Genomic DNA, 24,749 nt, shown 5'->3' with positions numbered 1-24,749 from the left:
TTTTGCTTTCTGTATTGTCATTCTCTGCCACACCCACCAACACATTCTCTAACTCATTCATGGACCTTATTTCATCAGATGACCATGCCTTTTATCTTCATTTCTCCTTCACTGACACCTTTTCCTTAGTTTAAGAATATGTATTTCAGACCCAACTAAGCAATTCTTCAAAACGCTAAACATCTGTAATCTTTGCCTAGAAATCTACACTTAGAGAAATTAAAAACATTTTTACTTGCTAGACCAAAAAGAATAAACAAAACTACACCTGGAATTGTGTTAATGTTAGAGAGAGCATTCAGATAAATGGACTGTCTTTTGTAGAGTCCTTTTCAAATAGAACATTAGTTAAGTAAGCTTTCTATCTAGAAAAAAATGAGTTTTTTAAGCGCTCTTTTTTTTATAGCATTGTATTTATAAAGGGTTATTGTTATTTATTTATTTAGTGTCCAACCACAAACTCCTATTGAAAAGTGCCATTATGGCCATTTTAATAAAGATAAATAAATGGAAGATAAGAGAAATGACACTAAGGCCCAACTTTAGTCACAGGATGAGTCAATGAAAAAGTGAAGAATAAACTCATTTTCTATTTAAGTTATCTCAAGCCCACGAACACAGGCACGCTGGTATCAAACCATATTGCAGGAGGAGAGGGGTAATCTATTTCTAATTTGCTGATACACACTTCATTAAAAAAATACATTTTCAGCTATCCTTCCAGTATTTCTGTGCTGTAGAATTCATCGTAGTTAATATGATGGTTAAGGCAGTATAATAAAAGAATCTGAAAATCTAATATAATCCTTATTATCACTATCAAAATACTTTGCATTTATTTACATGAAAGATGATATTACTCTACAAAATAATTTATATATGTGTTATTTCACTTACAGAAATATATTGTCTTTATAAAAATAAAGACGTGTAGACATTTGGGACATGCTTTAAACAAATACAATATTTAAATAAATTAGTTATAATATTTAAATAAATTGGCTAAAATTTTGAATAAGTTAAGGGCCATCCATTTAGGTATTTTTCTAACAGTTCACAAATGAAGATTCTGAAAGAGAAGAAAGAATCACTGAGAGAAACTGGGAAGAGGTAAATACGTGTTACAGAGGATACTTTAATAGAAAATGGATAAAGAAAAGAAATAGGATGGTCCTTGAGAAGTTGTAAACATAAAGAACCACATCCTTTGGATATAATTGGTAGGAAATTCATTTTATTTTTCTGTAAGTTATTGGGGTACAGGTGGTATTTGGTTACATGAGTAAGTCCTTTAGTGATGATTTGTGAGATTTTGGTGCACTCATCATCTGAGGAGTATACACTGTACCATATTTGTAATCTTTTATTGCTCACCCCTCCCCCCCAATATTTCACCCAAGTCCCCAAAGTCCACTGTATCATTCTTATGCCTTTGCGTCCTCATAAGCTTAGCTCCCACATATCAGTGAGAACACACGATATTTGGTTTTCCATTCCTGACTTATGTCACTTAGAATAATAGGTCACTGCAAATGTTAATTCATTCCTTTTTATGGCTGCATAGTATTCCATCATATATATATGTTTATATATATATCACAGTTTCTTTATCCACTTGTTGATTGATGGGCATTTGGGTTGATTCCACAATTTTGCAATTGTGAATTGTGCTGCAATAAGCATGCAAGTATATTTTTCGAATAATAACTTTTTTTTCCTCTGAGTAGATACCCAGTAGTGGGATTGCTGGATCAAATGGTGGTCCTACTTTTAGTTCTTTAAGGAATCTCCACACTGTTTTCTGTGGTGGCTGTACTAGTTTACATTTGTGATGGGAAATTTAGAATCACTACAGTGAAGAAGTTTCAAACACTTGCTGCGAATGCCATTCTTTCAAGTAAATAGCTTAACCTCGACAGAAGTCAACATTCCCCTTTAAATAAATAACTACTGGACAGTTTATTTCATGTGAACATGAGAGCAGATAATGGTTTAAAAGTGGTTGAAATGTTGAATACCTAAAGTATTGAAAAGAAGCTATTGTAAGAAATGGCATCTCCTTTTACCGTTTGGGTTTATTACGTTAGCCATCCATTCAGTATTGTTTAGTGAAGAGCATTGTGAAGTACTTAATCTTGTTTATTCATTCATTTATTTGCATTCACTCTAAGGTTTTCTTTCTGTTCATAATTTTGCATCTGTACCAATCAACCCAGTGTTTAGGTGAGAATCAGGGGTCAGCTTAGAAAGCTGAAATATTCTGCAATCTAGCTGGGTAGGCTCTAAGCATAGAACGGTCTAAGCACAGAACAACTCTTGAATAAAACACAGGTGAAATATAAATAATATATAAGATTCACTAAGCACAGAACAACTCTTGAACAGAACACAAGTGATATATAAATAACATATAAGAACTTCCGTTCATATAGGATAGATAGAAGAAAAAAGGTACAACAGCAGAGTTGAAGTATGCTTTTCAGTAAAGAGTCAGTATGATGTTAGTCATTTTTTACCATAGACAATTCCTCATCACCTCTTTGAATTCATCGTCTCTTTGAATTTTTCCACATTACATGTATATGTGCACATGCATGCATGCAAACACCAAGCTGGTTATTATAAAGGTATGCTAAAATACACAAGGACTCAAACACCTTGTGTCCTCCATTTGAATATATCAGGAGAGACGAAAGGGGATGTTGATGACGGCTCAAACCATGGAGACTGTCCAACGTGGACCTGTGATGAGGAGGAGAACCTAGAGCTTGTAGCAACAGGGGTCTGAGCTTGCGGGAAGTAAGTCAGTAACCTCTGAAATTTTGAATTAGACTATAAGCAGTAAGTTCGTTCTAATGAGAATAGGCTTCATCTGAAAGCAGAAATCTTGTATTCTCCCATTCTGTTGCTGATCACTGTGTAACTCTGAGTAAGTCACTCAACTAGATTTCTGTCCTATCTAACTCATAAGGTTTTGACTCCTATGTATCACTGTACATTCCCCACATCCAACAGGTCACTCAGTACTGTCATTTATTCCTACATTTTATATTTGATGAGGGCAAGGCCTCCATATTGCAAACGAAGTGGCTGTAATGGTTGGCAATTAAATTAAAAAGGATAAAATGAGACAAGGATGTCTTAATTCACATTCAAAAATTGTTCTAAGAGCCAAGAAAAAAAGCATTAATTGTAGCCACAGAAATAATTCACAGCACATACACAGGGCTCAGTTGTGGCAGAGGTGGGACATGCCATTTTAAATAATTCAGAGCATCACTTTATTCATTCATTCATTCATTCATACGTTCAACATATAACTTATTTAGTGTTTTCTATGTGGCATGCTTTGTTTATTCTTGGGAACACTTTATTGAACAGAGCAAAGATTTCTGACCTCACTGCTTTTACATTCAAGAAGAGGGAGACAGAAAACAAAAAAATAAACATAATAAATAAGTTATTTAGTGTGTTCATAGATAATAAGTGTTAGAGGGAAAAAGGAAATAAAGTAGGATAGGGAAAAGTGAATCAGGAGTGCCAGGGTTTGCAGGAGGGAGTTAGACTGCCATATTAAATATTGAGGTTAAGGCAGCATCACTGAGGTGACATTTGAGCAGAAATTCAAAGGAAGTTAAGGAATTAGCAATGAATATGTCAGGCCTCTGAGCCCAAGCTAAGCTGTCATATCCCCTGTGACCTGCATGTACACATCCAGATGGCTGGTTCCTGCCTTAACTGATGACATTCCACCACAAAAGAAATGAAAATGGCCTGTTCCTGCCTTAACTGATGACATTATCTTGTGAAATTCCTTCTCCTGGCTTATCTTGGCTCAAAAGATCCCCCACTGAGTACCTTGTGACCCCCACTCCTGCCTGCCAGAGAACAACCCGCCTTGGACTGTAATTTTCCTTTACCTACCCAAATCTGATAAAACGGCCCCACCCCTATCTCCCTTCGCTGACTCTCTTTTCGGACTCAGCCCACCTGCACCCAGGTGAAATAAACAGCCTTGTTGCTAACACAAAGCCTGTTTGGTGGTCTCTTCACACGGACGCGCATGAAATTTGGTGCTGTGACTCGAATCGGGGGACCTCCCTTGGGAGATCAATCCCCTGTCCTCCTGCTCTTTGCTCTGTGAAAAGGATCCACCTACGACCTCGGGTCCTCAGACCCACCAGCCCAAGGAACATCTCACCAATTTTAAATCGGGTAAGTGGCCTCTTCTGACTCTCTTCTCCAACCTCTCTCACTATCCCTCAACCACTTTCTCCTTTCAATCTTGGTGCCACCCTTCAATCTCTCCCTTCTCAATTTCAATTCCTTTCATTTTCTGGTAGAGACAAAGGAGACACATTTTATCCGTGGACCCAAAACTCTGGCGCCAGTCATGAACTCGGGAAGGCAGCCTTCCCTTGGTGTTTAATCATTGCAAGGACACCTCTCTGATTATCACCCACGTTTCAGAGGTGTCTGACCACGCAGGGACGCCTGCCTTGGTCCTTCACCCTTAGCGGCAAGTCCTGCTTTTCTGGGGGAGGGGCAAGAAACCTGACCCCTTCTCTCCCTGTCTCTAACCTTTCTCTGTTTTTCTGGGGGACAAGAACCCCCCAATCCCTTATTTCCACACCCCAACCTCTTATCTCTGTGCCTCGATCCCTTATTTCCATGCCCTGACCTCTTATCTCTGCACCCTGATCCCTTATTTCTGCACCCCAACCCCTTATTTCCACGTTCTGACCCCTTTCCCACTTTCCTGGAGGGTAAGAACCCCTGACCCCCTTCCCTCCATGTCTCTACTCTTTTCTCTGGGCTTGCCTCCTTCACTATGGGCAACTTTCCACCCTCCATTCCTCCTTAGCCTGTGTTCTCAAGAACTTAAAACCTCTTCAACTCACATCTGACCTAAAACCTAAATGCCTTATTTTCTTCTGCAACACCGCTTGGCCCCAATACAAACTTGACAATGGCTCTAAATGGCTAGAAAACTGCACTTTCGATTTCTCCATCCTACAAGACCTAAATAATTTTTGTCAAACAATGGGCAAATAGTCTGAGGTGCCTTACATCCAGGCATTTTTCACACTTCGTTCCCTCTCTAGTCTCCGTTCCTAATGCGATTCCTCCCAAATCCTCCTTCTTTCCCTCCCGCCTATCCCCTCAGTCCCAACCCCAAGTGTCGCTGAGTCTTTCTAATCTTCCTTTTCTACAGACCCATCTGACCTCTCCCCTCCTCGCCAGGCTGAGCTAGGTCTCAATTCTTCCTCAGCCTCCGCTCCTCCACCCTATAATCCTTTTATCACCTCCCCTCCTCACACCTGGTCTAGCTTACAGTTTCGTTCCGTGACTAGCCCTCCCCCATCTGCCCTGCAATTTCCTCTTAAAAAGGTGGCTGGAGCTAAAGGCATAGTCAAGATTAATGCTCCTTTTTCTTTATCCAACCTCTCCCAAATCAGTTAGCGTTTAGGCTCTTTTTCATCAAATATGAAAAACCCAGCCCAGTTCATGGCTCGTTTGGCAGCAACCCTGAGACACTTTACAGCCCTAGACCCTAAAATGTCAAAAGGCCGTCTTATTCTCAATATACATTACCCAATCCACTCCTGACTTTAAATAAATCTCCAAAAATTAAATTCCGGCGCTCAAACCGCACAACAGGACTTAATTAACCTCGCCTTCATGGTGTACAATAATAGAAAAAAGTTGCAATTCCTTACCTCCACTGGAGACAAACCCCAGCCACATCTCCAGCACACAAGAACTTCCAAACACCTGAACCGCAGCAGCCAGGCCTTCCTCCAGAAACTCCTCCCCCAGGAGCTTTCTACAAGTGCCGGAAATCTGGCCCCCAGGCCAAGGAATGCCCGCAGCCCGGGATTCCTCCTAAGCCGCGTCCCATCTGTGTTCGACCCCACTGAAAATTGGACCGTTCAACTCACCTGGCAGCCACTCCCAGAGCCCCTGGAGCTCTGGCCCAAGGCTCTCTGACTGACTCCTTCCCAGATCTTCTTGGCTTAGCGGCTGAAGACTGACACTGCCCGATTGCCTCGGAAGCCCCTAAACCATCACGGACGCTGAGCTTCGGGTAACTCTCACAGTGGAAGGTAAGCCCGTCCCCTTCTTAATCAATATGGAAGCTACCCACTCCACATTACCTTCTTTGCAAGGGCCTGTTTCCTTTGCCTCCATAACTGTTGTGGGTATTGACGGCCAGGCTTCTAAGTCTCTTAAAATTCCCCAACTCTGGTGCCAACTTAGACAATACTCTTTTAAGCACTCCTTTTTAGTTATCCCCACCTGCCCAGTTCTCTTATTAGGCCGAGACACTTTAACTAAATTATCCGCTTCCCTGATTATTCCTGGGCTACAGCCACACCTCATCGCCACCTTTTCCCCCAGTTCAAAGCCTCCTTCACATCTTCCACTTGTATCTCCCCACCTTAACCCACAAGTATAAGACACCTCTACTCCCTCCTTAGTGACCAATCATTTACCCCTTACCATCCCATTAAAACCTAATCACCCTTACCTTGCTCAATGCCAATATCCCATCCCACAGCATGCTTTAAAAGGATTAAAGTCTGTTATCACTCGCCTGTTACGGCATGGCCTTTTAAAGCCTATAAACTCTCCTTACAATTCCCCCATTTTACCTGTCCTAAAACCAGACAAGGCTCACAGGTTAGTTCAGGATCTGCACCTTATCAACCAAATTGTTTTGCCTATCCACCCCGTGGTGCCAAACCCATATACTCTCCTATCCTCAATACCTCCCTCTACAACCCATTATTCTGTTCTGGATCTCAAACATGCTTTATTATTCCTTTGCACCCTTCATCCCAGCCTCTCTTGGCTTTCACTTGGACTGACCCTGACACCCATTAGGCTCAGGCTCAGCAAATTACCCGGGCCGTACTGCTGCAAGGCTTCACAGACAGCCCTCATTACTTCAGTCAAGCCCAAATTTCATCCTCATCTGTTACCTATCTCGGCATAATTCTCATAAAAACACACGTGCTCTCCCTGCTGATGGTGTCCGACTAATCTCCCAAACCTCAATCCCTTACAAAACAACAACTCCTTTCCTTCCTAGGCATGGTTAGTGTGGTCAGAATTCTTACACAAGAGCTGGGACCACACCCTGTAGCCTTTCTGTCCAAACAACTTGACCTTACTGTTTTAGCCCTCATGTCCGTGTGCAGTGGCTGCCGCTGCTTTAATACTTTTAGAGGCCCTAAAAATCACAAACTATGCTCAACTCACTCTCTACATTTCTCATAACTTCCAAAATCTATTTTCTTCCTCACACCTGACACATATACTTTCTGCTCCCCCGCTCCTTCAGCTGTATTCACTCTTTGTTGAGTCTCCCACAATTACCATTGTTCCTGGCACGGACTTCAATCTGGCCTCCCACATTATTCTGGATACCACACCTGACCCTCATGACTGTATCTCTCTGATCCACCTGACATTCACCCCGTTTCCCCGTATTTCCTTCTTCCCTGTTCCTCACCCTGATCACATATAGTTTGTTGATGGCAGTTCCGCCAGGCCTAATCGCCACTCACCAGCAAAGGCAGGCTATGCTATAGTATCTTCCACATCTAACATTGAGGCTACCACTCTGCCCCGCCTCCACTACCTCTCAGCAAGCCGAACTAGTTGCCTTAACTCAAGCCCTCACTCTTGCGAAAGGACTACGTGTCAATATTTATAGTGACTCTAAATATGCCTTCCATATTCTGCACCACCATGCTGTTTTATAGGCTGAAAGAGGTTTCCTCACTATGCAAGTGTCCTCCATCATTAATGCCTCTTTAATAAAAACTCTGCTCAAGGTCGCTTTACTTCCAAAGGAAGCTGGAGTCATTCACTGCAAAGGCCATCAAAAGGCATCAGATCCCATTGCTCTAGACAACGCTTATGCTGATAAGGTGGCGAGACAAGCAGCTAGCTCTCCAACTTCTGTATCTCACGCCAGTTTTTCTCCTTCACATCAGTCACTCCCTCCTAGTCCCCCGCTGAAACTTCCACCTATCAATCTCTTCCCACACAAGGCAAATGGTTCTTATACCAAGGAAAATATCTCCTTCCAGCCTCACAGGCCCATTCTATTCTGTCATCATTTCATAACCTCTTCCATGTAGGTTATGAGCCACTAGCCCGTCTCTTAGAACCTCTCATTTCCTTTCCATCCTGGAAATCTATCCTCAAGGAAATCACTTCTCAGTGTTCCATTTGCTATTCTACTACCCCTCAGGGATTGTTCAGGCCTCCTCCCTTTCCTACACATCAAGCTCGGGGATTTGCCCCTGCCCAGGACTGGCAAATTGACTTTACTCACATGCCCCGAGTCAGAAAACTAAAATACCTCTTAGTCTCGGTAGACACTTTCACTGGATAGGTAGAGGCCTTTCCCACAGGGTCTGAGAAGGCCACCACAGTCATTTCTTCCCTTCTGTCAGACATAATTCCTCGGTTGGGCCTTCCCACCTCTATACAATCCGATAGCAGACCGGTCTTTATTAGTCAAATCAGCCAAGTATTTTTTCAAGGTTTTGGGAATTCAGTGAAACCTTTATATCCCTTACGGTCCTCAGTCTTCAGGAAAGGTGGAACGGACTAATGGTCTTTTAAAAACACACTCGCCAAGCTCAGCCACCAACTTAAAAAGGACTAGACAATACTTTTACCACTTTCACTTCTCAGAATTCCGGCCTGTCCTCGGAATGCTACAGGGTACAGCCCATTTGAGCTCCTGTATGGACGCTCCTTTTTACTAAGCCCCAGTCTCATTCCAGACACCAGACCAACTTGGACTGTGCCCCAAAAATCTTGTCATCCCTACTGTCTTCTGTCTAGTCATACTCCTATTCACCATTCTCAACTACTCATACATGCCCTACTCTTGTTTACACGGCCGGTTTACACTGTTTCTCCAAGCCATCACAGCTGATATCTCCTGGTGCTATCCCCAGACTGCCACTCTTAACTCTTGAAGTAAATAAATAATCTTTGTTGGCAGGACTATGCTGAATCTCCTTAGGCACTCTCTAATTAGATGTCCTGGGTCCTCCCAATTCTTAGACCTTTAATACCTGTTTTTCTCCTTCTCTTATCCCGTTTAGTTTTTCAATTCATACAAAACCGTATCCAGGCCATCACCAATAATTCTAAATGACAAACGTTTCTTCTAACAGTCCCACAATATCACCCCTTACCACAAAATCTTCCTTCAGCTTCATCTCTCCCACTCTAGGTTCCCACACCTCCCCTAATCCTGCTCGAAGCAGCCCTGAGAAACATCGCCCATTATCTCTCCATACCATCCCCCAAAATTTTCGCCGTCCCAACACTTTACCACTATTTCATTTTATTTTTCTTATTAATATAAGAAAACAGGAATGTCAGGCCTCTGAGCCCAAGCTAAGCCATCATATCCCCTGTGACCCGCACGTACACATCCAGATGGCCAGTTCCTGCCTTAACTGATGACATTCCACCACAAAAGAAATGAAAATGGCCTGTTCTTGCCTTAACTGATGACATTATCTTGTGAAATTCCTTCTCCTGGCTCATCCTGGCTCAAAAGCTCCCCTACTGAGCACCTTGTGACCCCCACTCCTGCCCGCCAGAGAACAACCCGCCTTGGACTTTAATTTTCCTTTACCTACCCAAATCTGATAAAACGGCCCCACCCCTATCGCCCATCTCTGACTCTCTTTTCGGACTCAGCCCGCCTGCACCCAGGTGAAATAAACAGCCTTTTTGCTCACACAAAGCCTGTTTGGTGGTCCCTTCACACGGTCGCGCATGAAAGAATATATATGGAAAGAGAGTATTCCAAGCAAAAGAAAACATAATGAGAGCAAATCTTTTGAGGTGATAGTCTGGTCATCAAATTTAAGGAAAAGTAAGGAGAGCTTATAGCTGTAGTAGAAAGTAAGCAAGGACAGCATATTACGAGCTGAGGGCAGGAGGTAACTGGATTCAGGTACAGGGGAAGGGGCAATTTAATACTTTTAAGGAAATTTGATTTTTAGTCTGGAGGAAAATGAAAATGGAAGCCATTGTGATGGTTTTGAGCAGAGAAATGATATGATCCATCTTAAATGCTAAAAGCAGCACTCTGTCTACTGTATTGAGAATAGAATGTCAGAAGACAAGGGTGAATCCAATTAGAAGGATATGCTGGATGTATGCAAATTATGAGAGAAAAGTAAGAGTCAAGTGTTAGTAATAATCATGATAATAATTGGATATAATAATAATATAATAATAATTTTTATGCTAAGCAATTGGATGGAGTTTTCATCAATTGAGATGTAGAAGGTTGCAGGTGAAACCACCTGGTGTTTAGTTTGGGGCATATTGATTTTGAGATGTCCATTAGACATTCAAGTAGGTAGTTAACTAGAGAGGGGTACAAATATGGTATTTAGGATAGAAGCTAGGGCTGGAGATATAAATTTGTGAGTTGTTGCCGTATGGGTTATATTTAAATTCATGTGATTGGATGAGATCACCAAAGACATGAATAGAGATAGTGAAGAGACCAAGAACAATGTGGGAGTCTTCCCAACTTTAAGAGACCGGGAAGAAGAATAGAACACTTAAGCAAGATTGAGAAAGAGAAACTAGTGAGAAAGAATGAACATCAAGGCATTGGCTGGTGTGAAATGAAAATGAGAAAAGATCTATCAAGGAGGTAGGATTGCTGCTGAGAATGGCTGTTGATCGGTGGTAAACATGAAGAGAGTAGTGTTGGTGGCATGAGGGAGGCAAAGGCTTGACTTGAGTGGATTTAAAAGACAATGGGAAGAGAGAATTAGAAACTACAAGAATAGGTCATTCCCTCAGAGTTTTTCAACAAATACAACTAAGTAATAAATGGATAAGAGACAGGGAAAGTGGAGCAAGTAAGCTTCTTTAAGAACTTAGACATATATATATATATTTATGTACATCTCTTTCAACAAAAAGGAGAAAGAGATAAAAATAGTAATGTAAGAGGAAGAGGGAAGAATTGCTGGAGTGATATTCAAAGAATTCAAGGAGTTCCTGGAATGACATCCTTAAACAAGCAAGAGGAAATTGTATCTTTGTAAAAGTGGAGGGATTGGCTTTAGATGGAGATAAGATTAAAGCCCATTGTTTACTGCCCTATACAGTTCCTATTTTATAACATACCCATGAATATCATTGGGTGATTAAACACTTACCGAGGAAACAGAATGTGTTTGTATATATTATGGATATGGTTTTTATTATGATTGTAAGGATGGAATTGAGAACATTTTGGAAAGTCAGAAAGGAGTAACCTGTTGCCAGCAATGGCAAAGTGGGCATTAAAACGGATTCTATACCTTTTGAATTGTTTATATCTTCATATTAATTTCTTGTTCACATGACCACTAAATGCAAAAGGGTCTTGAAACTAATTTAACATTGCCTTAATCCATGGATTATATTCCATTCTCAAGTCACCACTAATTGAGGTTGGACTGTCAAAAGGGCATTGAATTAAGCTACAAACGTCTAGAATTAGCATCCTTTTAAGAATGAGAATATGTTATTGAATATAGGCCTCAGAATGGTTTCATTGAATGAGGCTGTTCAATTAGATATCATGTGGTGGAGACATTCCCTTGGCATTTAATCATTTTTCTTTCTTCCAATTTTTTTTTGTTCTAGTATTCTGTCTCTCTCCTCTCCTACTATAATCCATTCATGAAAACATGGTCAATTTAATTTTCCTAAATTAGCAGAAGCTCTTTCATGTCACTATTTGTTTGTTTAAGGTATTGAAAAGTTCACCATTTCTTAGAGAATTATATTCCAATTGCCTTGATTTGGTAGCCTTTGTCATCTTCACTATCACTTAATCCAAGCTGCCAGTTTATCTTATTGCGATAAATCATTCCATCTTGTGCACATCATATACCACTGTACAATCCGTTTTTACATTTACCATTGTATCCATTATCTATAGTTATATTTACGCTGCCTAACATAACCACAAATCCTAGTGGCTTAAAATATTAAATATTTATTTAGTTCACAAATCTGTGGATTAATTGGGCAGTCTTTTGGGGCTCACCTGAGGAATTCTGCTGATGTGAAGAGAGGGCTTAGCAGGATTTACTTACTATTTATAAATGAGCTAGACTGCTTGGCTGATCTTGGCTGGGCTCTCCCAGGTGTCTGGCTGGTGGCTGGTGAACTGGAAGGGGCTAAGTTGATACAAATACTCTGCTCCACATTTTCTCATTCAGCAGGGTATCCCATGCAGATTCTCCTGGTGGAGGAAAAGAAAGTAGCAGCCTGTATATGCTTTCTTGAGTCTCTGCCTGGATCCAGTTTGTTACTGCCCTACTGGCCAAAGAAAGTCACATGGCAAGTGGAGTCATTATGGTAAAGCACTAGAAAAAGGGCATGGATTTATAAAGGTGTGATAAATTGGGGTCATTAATGCAATGAAACTACTAAAAAGACCTATTTTTTTTTTTTTTTTTTGTGATAAGGTTTCACTCTGTCACCCAGGCTGGAGTGCAGTGGTGCAGTCATGGCTCACTGCACTCTTGACCTCTCCTGGGGCTTAGTCTATCCTTCAGCCTCAGCCGCTGAGTAGCTGGGACCACAGGCAAGTACCACCATGCCTGACTGATTTTTGTATTTTTTGTAGAGATGGACTTTCTCCATGTTGCCTAGGCAGGTCTTAAACTCCTGGGCTTAACCCATCCACTCACCTTGGCCTCCCAAAGTGTTGGGACTACAGGTGTGAGCCACTATACCTGGCCCTACCTTCTTAATATGTGCTAATATAGTCTCTGGCTCAAAGCCCCATCTCACACAGTTTTTCCCCCTAGCTGTTGAGACACCATTTTCTTTGGCCCATTTATTTAGCCTGATTCCTATTTGTCCCTTATTTCAGCTCAAATATCAGTTTGTATAGGAAACTCTGATTTCCCAGGCTAGGTCAGAAGCTTTTCTCATAACCCTTCATAGAATCATGTTCTTGTCACAGAGTACTTGGCCTGGGTTTAATTATAGTGTAATTATTTGATTAATTTCTGTGTTCCCACTCCACTAATACCTCTCTAAGAACAAGAACATTGACATCTCTTTGTAGCCTAGTATCCAGTATTATGCGTGACCCATAAGAAATGTTTATTGAATGATATTACTTACTCTGAATTTTCCTGGTTATTATTTCTCTTTTCATTTTCCTTTTCTTGAGAAATCTTATCTATTCTGTAAAATTTATTAACAAATTTTTAATGGGAAACTGTCATCTATCATTCCATGTACCAAATACATTCACTATTTTCCTTTCTTGTTTGCCTTTTCTCTTAGACCTTCAATTAGATGTTTTTTCCTAAGTCCCTGGTCTCTCAGCAATGGTTTCCTTTGTTAAATAGCAAAATTGAAATAGGAAATTATTAATAGTTGTCATTTCTCTGGCCACACCCTCCTCTTTCTATTGTGGTCTTTGAAAAGGGAGCGATAACATACGGATTAATCCTGTGAATTAGAGATATGCTATCATGTCTTCCCTAGAGAGGTGTCTACTCTAGTAATGGAACATTAGACTTGGAATCTGGAGATGTGGTGTAAATGACCTGTTGGTCCCTGCCTGGGTCATTTTACCTCTTTAGATTCAGTCCTATTATAACATTTAGAGAAGACATAATGTCAGATGAAGTCTAATACTCTCACTAACTTTAAGAAAAATTTTCAAGCAGTGTTTTGGTGATCTCATATCACATTTCCTCTGTGTTCTTCCTTAAATGGCTGTATATTTCTCTGATTAAACTTACTCTGCTATGTTGCATAAAATGCCTGGCTTCCAGATTCAATGATGATTTCTTTTTATCATTAAGAACCCTGTCTTCTTCTTGGTGCTTGGCACAATTAATTGCTGAAAACTTTTAAGCTCAGTGAAAAGACTTCCATCCAATTCTCATTTGTGCTTGTACATTTCAGGGCACATATTTTCAGAGAACTCCCTTGTGCAGAGGCTATTGCCTTAAGTATAAGTTAGACACATTGGAGACTGCAACTGGGAGCTGTTAACTCCCATTCATTAGTCCTTCCTTGAACGTGATAAAGTTATATTGAATAGGTGTCTTGACATGCTAATTTGAGAAAGGGATGCAAATATAAAATGCAAAAATATAAAGAGCATTTTGAATTTATAAATTTGTCTTTTGGAATCACATACCTTTGAAAGAATGCCCTGAAAATCAAATTTCCCAATATTTAGCATATACTAAAGTGATGGGGAGAATGTTAATATCAGATTGTGAGAGTTCCAATTATTGAAGCCATCCACCGATAACTCTACTGAAGTAATGTCAAGGAATCCCAAGGGTGTGCCAGCGAAGAAAGAGTTTATTATGGAAAAACTAATGGGCCGTTTTCTGTAGCTGCTGCTGCTGTTGCTACTATGATGGGTAACATACGCCAAGTAAAATATCCTTCTCATATGTTTAACCACACATTTTCACCCCAGGGAAAAAGAATGGGCTTCATCTCTGTTAAATGTGTTTGGTTCCTTTGGGATATTCTCTCTCCTTGTCTGTTTTTTTCTATCAGTGTTTTATTTTTAATAAAAATATTTTACAGCATTCATGCAAAAAACAATTCAATGGTATTTTTTTTCAAAACTAACTTATGTTAGGAATAGAGTTAAATGGCTCTCCTGTGACCTCCATCTTGTTAGGATCCATAGGTCCTTACAATTTTGCCTTCAGGGTGTTATGTTAGGATAATGAATCCAATGCTTACTCTGGTTAGATGGCTAGTTCTGGCGGTGCAAGCTGAGTGTGCACTATCTTTTAACTTGTTCCCAAAAAAAGGTGTTTGATGATGGCCAGTCTTTGCTGCATGCATGGGAAGTTATGCTGGTTTGGGAAAGCTTAAACTTTTGTATGTGTTCTCCGTTAGCCATACTTTTATGTTAAGAAAATAATTTCTTTGGGAGTCGATCTTAGCCTTGATTTTTCAAGGATAATAAAGAGTTAAGAAATCTGAATCTCTTAGACCCTGAAAATGAATATTATTTTTCTAAACATTGCACAAATTTTTGCAGATATGTGTGGTGAGGGGAACGTATCACAATGGAAAGCACTGGCATTTGTAATTCTGCAGAGAATGAATTAGAACATCAAATCTCTACTGGAGCTATTTCTGTTCCATTCTGTGCCTGCTTCACAGACTGTCCCAATTCTTTAAAGAACAATCAATGAGTCTACTTTAACATATAAAATTATGGAACCTGGGTCCCATTTTGTAAAAGAAAAAAATAACTTTATAAAGATCCATGTGTTCTTTGGAGAAAAAGGACAAATGCATCATTTCCACTTCCAAGTTACTTCATCTTGACAAATGTAATTCCAGTCCTTGCCCCTGCAGGGTTAGCAGCTGATTAGACTAATATAACACATAAAACCCATAAAATTTATTGCAGATAAATTTTAAACCAAGTTCCCAGTAGAGAACTTTGACAATTGTCCCAAATGCATTAGAACTCAGATGTTCTAGAATATCATTTGAAATCAAGATTGATAGGTATGTTATTTATAACTCATTCTCCTTAAGAATTTTAATTTGTATAAATTATTTCACTCTCAAGTTCAGCCAATACAGAATTCAGGAGTCATTTGGCTTTGCAGTGTTGATTCCATTTTTTTTTTTTCCTACACTCCTTTCATGGTTGCTTCTATGTTCAATTCCATAAAGTTTTTACTTATGGTATATTTCCCTGGCTTAATTCCCCTTTCTGTCTCCATGGATCACAGTGTTTGACAGAATTGCGGGAGAGAAAAAGGCTCACCACCAGATTTTCCGCTCATACTAAAAGATTAAGTCAAGTTCCAATAGAAAATTCCTTAATCAAAGTTGTCAGCTTTCATATGGTCGCTAACTTTAATACAGTCAAGTGGATATATATATGAAATGTTGTCAAGAGCAAATTTAGGGTCCTGTTACATAGAAAAACACTATGGATCACAGATTATTCTCATTTCTTCCATAGAAGTAAAAATAATATAAATAATAAGAACTACATACCATTTATTATGTGCTAATTGTAGCATCATTATGCTGAGTGCTCCACTGAAGGTGATACTTGAGATTATTCAGTTATTTACATTTCATGGTAATTCTTTTTTTTTTTTAAGATTGTATCTTTTTTTTTAATTATACTTTAGGTTTTAGGGTACATGTGCACAATGTGCAGGTTTATTACATATGTATCCATGTGCCACGTTGGTTTGTCGCACCCATTAGCTCATCATTTAGCATTAGGTATATCTCCTAATGCTGTCCCTCCCCCCTCCCCCCACCCCACAACAGTCCCCGGAGTGTGATGTTCCCCTTCCTGTGTCCATGAGTTCTCATTGTTCAATTCCCACCTATGAATGAGAACATGCGGTGTTTGATTTTTTGTTCTTGCAATAGATTACTGAGAATGATGTTTTCCAGTTTCATCCATGTCCCTACAAAGGACATGAACTCATCATTTTTTATGGCTGCATAGTATTCCATGGTGTATATGTGCCACATTTTCTTAATCCAGTCTATCGTTGTTGGACATTTGGGTTGGGTTCCAAGTCTTTGCTATTGTGAATAGTGCCGCAAGAAACATACGTGTGCATGTGTCTATAGCCGCATGATTTATAGTCCTTTGGGTAGATACCCAGTAATGGGATGGCATCCTATCCCAGGTCATATAGCCTTTAAGTTGTTTAATGTGGAAATTAATGCCAAATCAATTTCCGTTTTCCATCAAGGTCTGTATTCTTAACCATTCTGCAATACTACTCATCTAAATCATGATGTTGCTTTTATCTAATGATAAATGACTTTGGAACTCAGGAGCTTCAACCTTATGATTTCATATGAATCTGTGATGAATCCCTTCTAAGCGTTTCTCTTAATGTAGTCTCTGCCAGGATAGAGGATCAAACTAAGTTGTCTGTACAATATGACAAGTCGATTTGGCCCAGACATTACTGTTAGTGTTCTGAGTATTGAAACAACTTACTCTTCAGGATTGTCCCTGAGTAAAACACAATAGAATAAAATTTAGAATTGGTTCTTTGTAACTTCTATTTTCTGAACTTCTGGTAGATTCATGCCCTAAATCATCAGACAGCTTTATAGTCTAGTCTTCTAGGAGAACTGTGTACCTTTGAAACTGTACCCTCCTGGGGTCCCAAGCCAAAGTAAAAAAGACAGAACTCAGTCTAATACCATCATGATAGTAAATTATGCAACACCTCAATCCCGACACAAAGTTTATAAAGATAAATCTTTTGTTCACCTTCAAAGCCTCCAAATTCAGTTCTCTCTACTCACCTAAATAAGCCACATCCAATAAACAGTAGCTGAGTAATTTTCAGGGTAAATGAAAACAATAAAGCTTCAAATGCATGGAATAATTCCTTATACCTAGGTCTTATCATGCTCTGGCAAGTTCTAGTCCAGTCATAGTTTTAAGAATTATCTCTGAGGTGAGGTGCATGCATGTAATCCAAAGTGGGTGCAAAATGATCCTCTGAATAATAGTAAGAAAATTTTAGGACTTATTATATTAATTTTACCTCAATCTTTAAAGACTTTATTTTAGGGAAAGTTTCAAAAAATAAATGATAAAAAAGTGTAGTGGTACATTTATGTTACATATAAATACACAAGTAATAGGCTCAACATATCTGGAGACTCCTGGTCTATACCACAATAATTAAGCTAAAGGAATTCTAGGTGGAAAGTATGCAGCCACTTATTATGATACTACAAATTTATAAATATTGATGCATCGAGTATCCAAAATTATGAAAATACTATATTCTAAAGAGGGGGCTACAACTCCTGATTTTACATACTAATTTTCTATTGGGAAGTAAAAATAATACCTCTAAAGGTAAGGCCTCCAGGATTTTTTTTTTTGAGACAAGAAAAAATGCAGAATGAGATTTTCCATCTACATAGCTTTAATTAGAAGGAAAAAGACAAGGGAGTGGAACAGACTTGTTATACCTTAAAACAGTATTTCCCAGGAAGTACTCTTCAATGCTATTAGGCTTTCTAGAGGAAGAGGGGGGTTTGTTAAACAGGTTTCTTTCCTAGAAGAATTATTAGAGCTCCTAATGGGAGACTCTAATAGGCACTATCTAAGAGGCAGACAAACTTATTTGACCATGGTATCATGTTTTTGAGAAGCACTTCCTCGAATGAACCTGTTTTTGAATGTACTTGGAAAATGCTGACTAAAGTAAATCACAGTTTTCTGCCTAGGGCCCAAACCTCTACCCATTAAATTAGTGTCCATCCCTGTTCAAGCTAATTCCACTTTAATTTATGCCTTACCAAGAGTCAGGGTATTTTTTCTCTTTTCCCTTCTACCTTACTCCTCTGATATTCAACATATATGTTTTGAGTTCTTTCCATTTATCTAGTACTGTGCTAAGTACAAAGAGAAAATTATAAACCTACATAATCTTTATTCTAGACATTTTACACATACTTATTCACAATTATTATAAATCAGAAGTTATAAACAGGTTTCAGAGGGAAACTGTGCTTGGTTTGGTGCATTAGGGGAGCATCCATGAGATGATATTTCTGCTGAGATATGAACGATGAGTTGGAAATGGACATTTGAAAAGCAAGGGAGCTCCTAAAATAAAGGAAATAAATATACAAATGCTCTGAGTGTAGGAGAGATTTGTTCATCATCACCATTAGATTAGCAGGGTAGTGTGGCTGGAGCAGAATGGATGGGATAGAAAGCTATATGCATGGGGTGACAGAGTCAAGGAGGAAGCAGATTACACAGGGCCTTGAGAGCCATGTCAGGATTTTAATTGAGAGCAACTGAAAATTATGAAAAGGTTTTAAGCAGTGAGTGATAAGATCAGAATTCTCCTTGAAATGATCACTCTGGATATTTTGTAGATGATGAATTGGAAAGAGACAAAAAAAAAAGACATTTCCATATCCTTCTAGATAAACTCTGCAAGGACAGGTATATTTTTCCTTCACAAAGATACCCTAAACATTTATGACAGTGCTTGGTACTTGGTAGAAGCCCCACAAACATTTGCTAAATAAAGGAATTAAGGTATGCATCCAGTTAAGACCCTATTTTAGCAATTCAGGTGAAAGGCATTGGTACATCGGACTTGAAGGTGACAGTGTAGCAATACAATTTTGGTGATTAACCATTGGCTTCACCTCCCATTACTTTCAATATATATATTTTCATGTGAGGGAATCTTTTGATGGAATATTAGATACTAGCCAGAAATTGACAACATACAGATTTTGGAGACATGAGGAATTACTAGCTGGTCCCGCACATCACAGGCAGCTGTCTACTTTGCCCATGAACTTACATAGCAACGTTTAGGTAACTTTTCAGTTCCTCATTTTTAATATATAGTCATATCACGATTCCAAGCTCATTTGAACTTTGCATATGTCAAGATTAAAACAAACAACCATAGAACCTGTTAGGAATTTCATTTATTATTTTAAATATATACAGTTTTGAAGACCCAGCTTAATTATTGTTCCGAATAGGTATTTATGTTACCCATAGAATTTACACAAAAAAATAAAATTTTAAATTATGCTCCAAATGAAAATGAGAAAAGTGCTTGTTATAGGTTGAATTGTGACCTTCCAGTTCATATGTTGAAGTCCTAACCCCTCTACTTACAGATATGACCTTGTATAGAAATAGAATCTTTATAGAATTAATCAAGCTAAAATAAGGGCATTAAGGTGGGTCTCAATCCAACATGACTGGTGTCCAAGTAAAAAGGGGAAATTTAGGGACAGCCACACATATAGGGAGAATGACATGTAAGTATGAAAATCTACAAACCAGAATGACCTACAACAGATCCTTCCCTCACAGCCCTAAAAAGGAACTGATCCTACCAGTCCTTTGATTTCAGACTTTTAGCCTCCAGAACTGAGAGTCATTAAATTTCCAACAGTTTCCAGTACTTTGTTTGGCAGCCATAGCAAACTAATGTAATGCCTATAAACACCAGCAACTTTATTAAGATTCTATTAACTGTTCTTTATATTCTTTATTCTGGTCGAGTCTGCCAAATTTAGCAACACATGCTGGTTGCTACTGCCGATGGTGATTAGTTCTGCTGTTTATAAAGACAAACAAATTGTATTTAAATCTTTTAAAGTTGGAAAAAGGTGGAAAGCAGGAATAGCAACTGCAGTTTTAGTCAAGTCCTGTTTCTGACTCTATTATTGTTGGAACTAGAAGGAGTACTTTTTTTTTGAGAAGCCATTTGTTTTTCTGTGTGATTATTTAGAATAAATAATATTGGCAAGGTCACTTCAGCTTTAGTTCGAGATGGTGCAAATGTCATATGAATTCTTAGCATTTTGCTTTTCTCAAACACATTTTCTTCACTTTAAAGATGAATACACCCGCTTCATTTTATTTAGAAAGAAGTCATTCTCTTCACTATGACTGAGCCACCACTTTTAAATACACAGTCAGTCCTCCATATGTGCCGCTTCTGCATTCTCAGATTCAACCATCAGAAGATGAAAGATATTTGGGAAAAAAAAAAAGAAAAATAATACAATTTAAAAAATACAAATGAGGAAACAATACTGTATAAGAATTATTTACATAGCATTTACCTTGTTTTAGGTATTATAAGTCATCTAGAGATGATTTAAAGTATATAATAGGATGTGCGTAGGTTATACGCAAATACTATGCCACTTCAGTTCAGAGATTTGAGCATCCATGGACTTTGGTAACCTCAGGGGTTCAGAAGCCAATCTCCTGTGGATATGAAGGGTCAACTGTATATTATAATTAATGGCTGAAATAATGTGAATAAACATTCAAATTTATTTCTTCATATTCTTTTTTGGAATTGAAGGATATAAAAATTAAATAATATTAATACACAAAGATTTAAAGGTATCTTGAATTTAATGTTATTAAATTCTCCAAAGTCTAATGCCATGCAAATCATATTTGTATTTATCCTCAATATTTTTTCTTGACCAGTAGGTTCAATATTTTTAATACTTTTTTCCAGATTTTACACTTTAATTTTAAAAATCATTGTCAAAGCAGACACGACAAAAAACTAGTCCCAAAGTTATAGTTCCTTAGCTTCTGAAATATTTGCATATTAGTTTCTTTTTATCATTTTCAGGGCTTGGAGCTCAGATAAATTCTTCTATGTCAACACATATTTATAGATTTTTCAGAATCACAGTACATGTGATAAAAATTACAAACGAAACTGAAGATGTAACTCTAATAAACAGGGAATGTTTTATACAATAAATTGAATTTGCATTAAAGTCAAAAGAAAGCATGTGTGAATGTGTGCCTGAGTGCGTGTGCACACATGCTAAAGGAACAGCGTGAGCCAGGGCACAGAGTCATAGTGAGTACATTTTAAGTGAAGATAAGTAGACTTGATTGGAACACAGATTTGATGTTGATGACTTGAGTTACCTTAGATTATGTAGGTAAGGAGTGATTACTGGAGGCCTCAAATGCCGGTAATAAAGATGCTTTCATTATGGGTTGAATTGTGACCTCCCAGGTGTACCTGAGACTGACGAATAACAGGGGCTATTACAGAGGATCTAGAGCCTGGCTTCCCATCCTAGCTCAACGTTTACTGCTCTTTGCACTTCAAGCTTTTACACTGTTTTATTTTTATAGTGATACAAGAGTGCCGGGAAGGGAAGGGTGTGGTCCCTTTAAATGATATGGAAGGAGGGGAGGGAAGTGTCGGGTAGAGGAGGGCCCTGGCTAGGGCTCCACCCCCACGGACCTAGGTGAGGACAGGCAGAAATGTTGCATTTTCCAAGACCGCGCTGGCCCACCACAACCCCATCCTGGGCCTATAAAAACCTGAGACCCTAGCAAGGCAGAGACAGAAGCTGCTGGATGGCGAGAGGAACACATCGGCGGAAAAAGATAAGTGGCCTGACATTGAGAGGACGTTGAGGGAAGCACACCAACGGAAGAGCACACTGACTGACGCAGGCAGGAGGCCAGGCCGTCCTCTAGCAGGACTAGGTGGAATTTGGCCTGGGGAAGTCTTAGGAGAGCCAGGGGCCACTGAGCAGCCCAACTCCAGAGGAAAACCATCTCCCTTCTGGCTCCCCCATCGGCTGAGAGCTACTTCCACTCAATAAAACTTTACATTCATTCTCCAAGCCCACGTGTGATCCGATTCTTCCCGTACACCAAGGCAAGAACCCAGGATACAAAAAGCCCTCTGTCCTTGGGATAAGGTAGAGGGTCTAATCTAGCTGGTTAACACAAGCCGCCTATAGACAGCAAACTAAAAGAGTACCCTGTAACACACACCCACTGGGGCTTCAGCTGTAGCCACTCACCTCTAGACACTGCCGTGGGGTCAGAGCCCCACAGCCTGCCAGTCTGTATGCTCCCCTAGAGGTCTGAGCAGAGAGGCACCGAAGAAGTGAGCCACACCCCCATCACCAGCCCTGTGAGGGGAACAAGGGAAACTTTCCTGTTTCAACAGCATGTATCACCCTATCAGACATTGTAAGAAAATCATTTGTTTACATGATTTTATTAAAATGTTTAAGTTTTTAATGATCCTTCTCCCCAGGCAAAATGCCAGATTTCCAGGAAAGAATTATTCTGTTCAACTATTACTTCCTCATATTAGGCTGATGCAAAAGTAATTGCGGTTTCGGATCATGAATTTTAAATCATTATAACTAGGCTCAAACACATCTTTATTAATCAAAATAGGAACCATTATAATCAACACATTTTTACCAATGAAAAATAAGTTTGTTTATTCCTGTAGCATAAAAATCCGTGCTTCAGGATTCAATGAACTCTTGGAAAGCACTTTTTGCATTCTACTGGTTGTGGAAGTGTTTTCCTTGCAAAAAGTTGTCGAGATGCTTGAAGAAGTGGTAGTTGGTTGGCAGGAGGTCAGGTGAATCTGGTGGATGAGGCAAAACTTCGTAGCCCAGTTAGTTCAACTTTTGAAGCTTTAGCTGTGTGATGTGCGGTCATGCATTGTCGTGGAGAATTGGGCCCTTTCTGTTGACCATTGCTGACTGCAGGGGTTGAAGTTTTCAGTTCATCTCTTTGAATTGCTGAGCATACTTCTCAGATGTAATGGTTTCGCCGAGAGTCAGAAAGCAATAGTGGATCAGACCAGCAGCAGACCATCCAACAGTGAACATAACCTTTTTTTGGTCCAAGTTTGGCTTTGGGAAGTGCTTTGGAGCTCCTTGGTCTAGCCACTGAGCTGGTCATCACCGTTTGTCGTATATCCACATTTCATTGAACGTCACAAACTGATTGAGAAATGATTTGTTGTTGTTGCATGGAATAAGAGAAGATGACACTTCAAAATGACAATTTTTTTTTTTTTTAATTTTCACTCAGCTCATGAGGCATCCACTTATCCAGCTTTTTCACCTTCCCAATTTGCTTCAAATGCTGAACTACTCTAGAATGGTCAACGCTGAGTTCCTTGGCAACTTCTCACGCAGTTGTAAGAGGATCAGCTTACATGGTTGCTCTCAGTTGGTCATTGTCAATTTCCGATAGCCAGCCACTATGTTCCTCACCTTCAAGGCTCTCCTCTCCTTTGCAAAACTTCTTGAACCACCACTGCACTGTACATTTGTTCGCAGTTCCTGAACCAAATGTGTTGCTGATTTTGCGAGTTGTCTCCACTGCTTTACGACCCATTTTGACCTCAAATAAGAAAATCACTCGAATTTTCTTTTTGTCTAACATCATTTCCATCATCGAAAATAAACATAAAATAAATAACAAGTAATAAGTGATTAGCAAAAAAACATAAAGTGAGAAATGCCCAATAAAATGATGTTTAACATAACCACATTTTTATTTAAGAATGTATTCCAATATCAAACAGTAAATTCCAATAATGCAAAAACCACAATTACTTTTGCACTCATACTTAGAACCATGCCTGGGGCATTATAAAAACTCAGCAAAAATGTGTTGATTGGATGAATGAGTGACCTTGAACAATTATTTAATTTTTTTTTTTTTTGAGACAAAATTTCGCTCTTGTTGCCCAGGCTGGAGTGCAGTGGTGCGATCTCAGCTTACCACCACCTCCACCTCCTGGGTTCAAGCGATTCTCCTGCCTCAGCCTCCTGAGTAGCTGGGATTACAGACATGTGCCACCACGCCCGGCTAATTTTTGTATTTTTAGTAGAGACGGGGTTGCTCCATGTTGATCAGGCTGGTTTCAAACTTCTGACCTCAGGTGATCTGCCTGCCTCGGCCTCCCAAAGTGCCGGGATTACAGGTGTGAGCCACTGTGCCCAGCCTATTTAATGTATTTCTAACTCACTTTCCTTATATTGATATGGCAGTGATGATGATGATATTAATAATAATCACAATAATACCACAGTGGTATGATAAGGCTTATACATAGATCCATCTAGCACAGTGTTTTTCACATAAGTGCTCAATAATTTTTATTTATTGATTGATTTTCTGGCTCTGTTACACAGGTTGGAGTGCAATGGCATGATCTCAGCTCACTGCCTCCTGGGCTCAAGCAATCCTCTCACCTCAGCCTCCCAAGTCGCTGGGACTACAGGTGCATGCCACCACACCCGGTTAATTTTTTAACTTTTTGTAGAGACAAGGTTTCGTCATGTTGCCCAGGCTGGTCTCTAACTCC

At 39.4% G+C, this 24,749-nt stretch overlaps 1 long non-coding RNA gene across 1 annotated transcript; it reads left to right on the top strand.

The window, feature by feature from the left end:
- Positions 1-1,426: 1,426 nt before the first annotated feature.
- On the top strand, positions 1,427-13,965 carry LOC115837619. Its single transcript, XR_004032626.1, has 3 exons — positions 1,427-1,522; positions 5,106-5,110; positions 13,955-13,965. It is a non-coding gene; the product is annotated as an uncharacterized LOC115837619 (long non-coding RNA).
- The last annotated feature ends 10,784 nt before the right edge of the window (positions 13,966-24,749 follow it).

Source organism: Nomascus leucogenys, chromosome 12 (genome assembly GCF_006542625.1).
Source record: "Nomascus leucogenys isolate Asia chromosome 12, Asia_NLE_v1, whole genome shotgun sequence".
NCBI classification, from domain to species: domain Eukaryota; kingdom Metazoa; phylum Chordata; class Mammalia; order Primates; family Hylobatidae; genus Nomascus; species Nomascus leucogenys.
The sequence above is the reverse complement of the archived record's forward strand: the minus strand, read 5'-3'. Positions and strand labels throughout refer to the sequence as shown.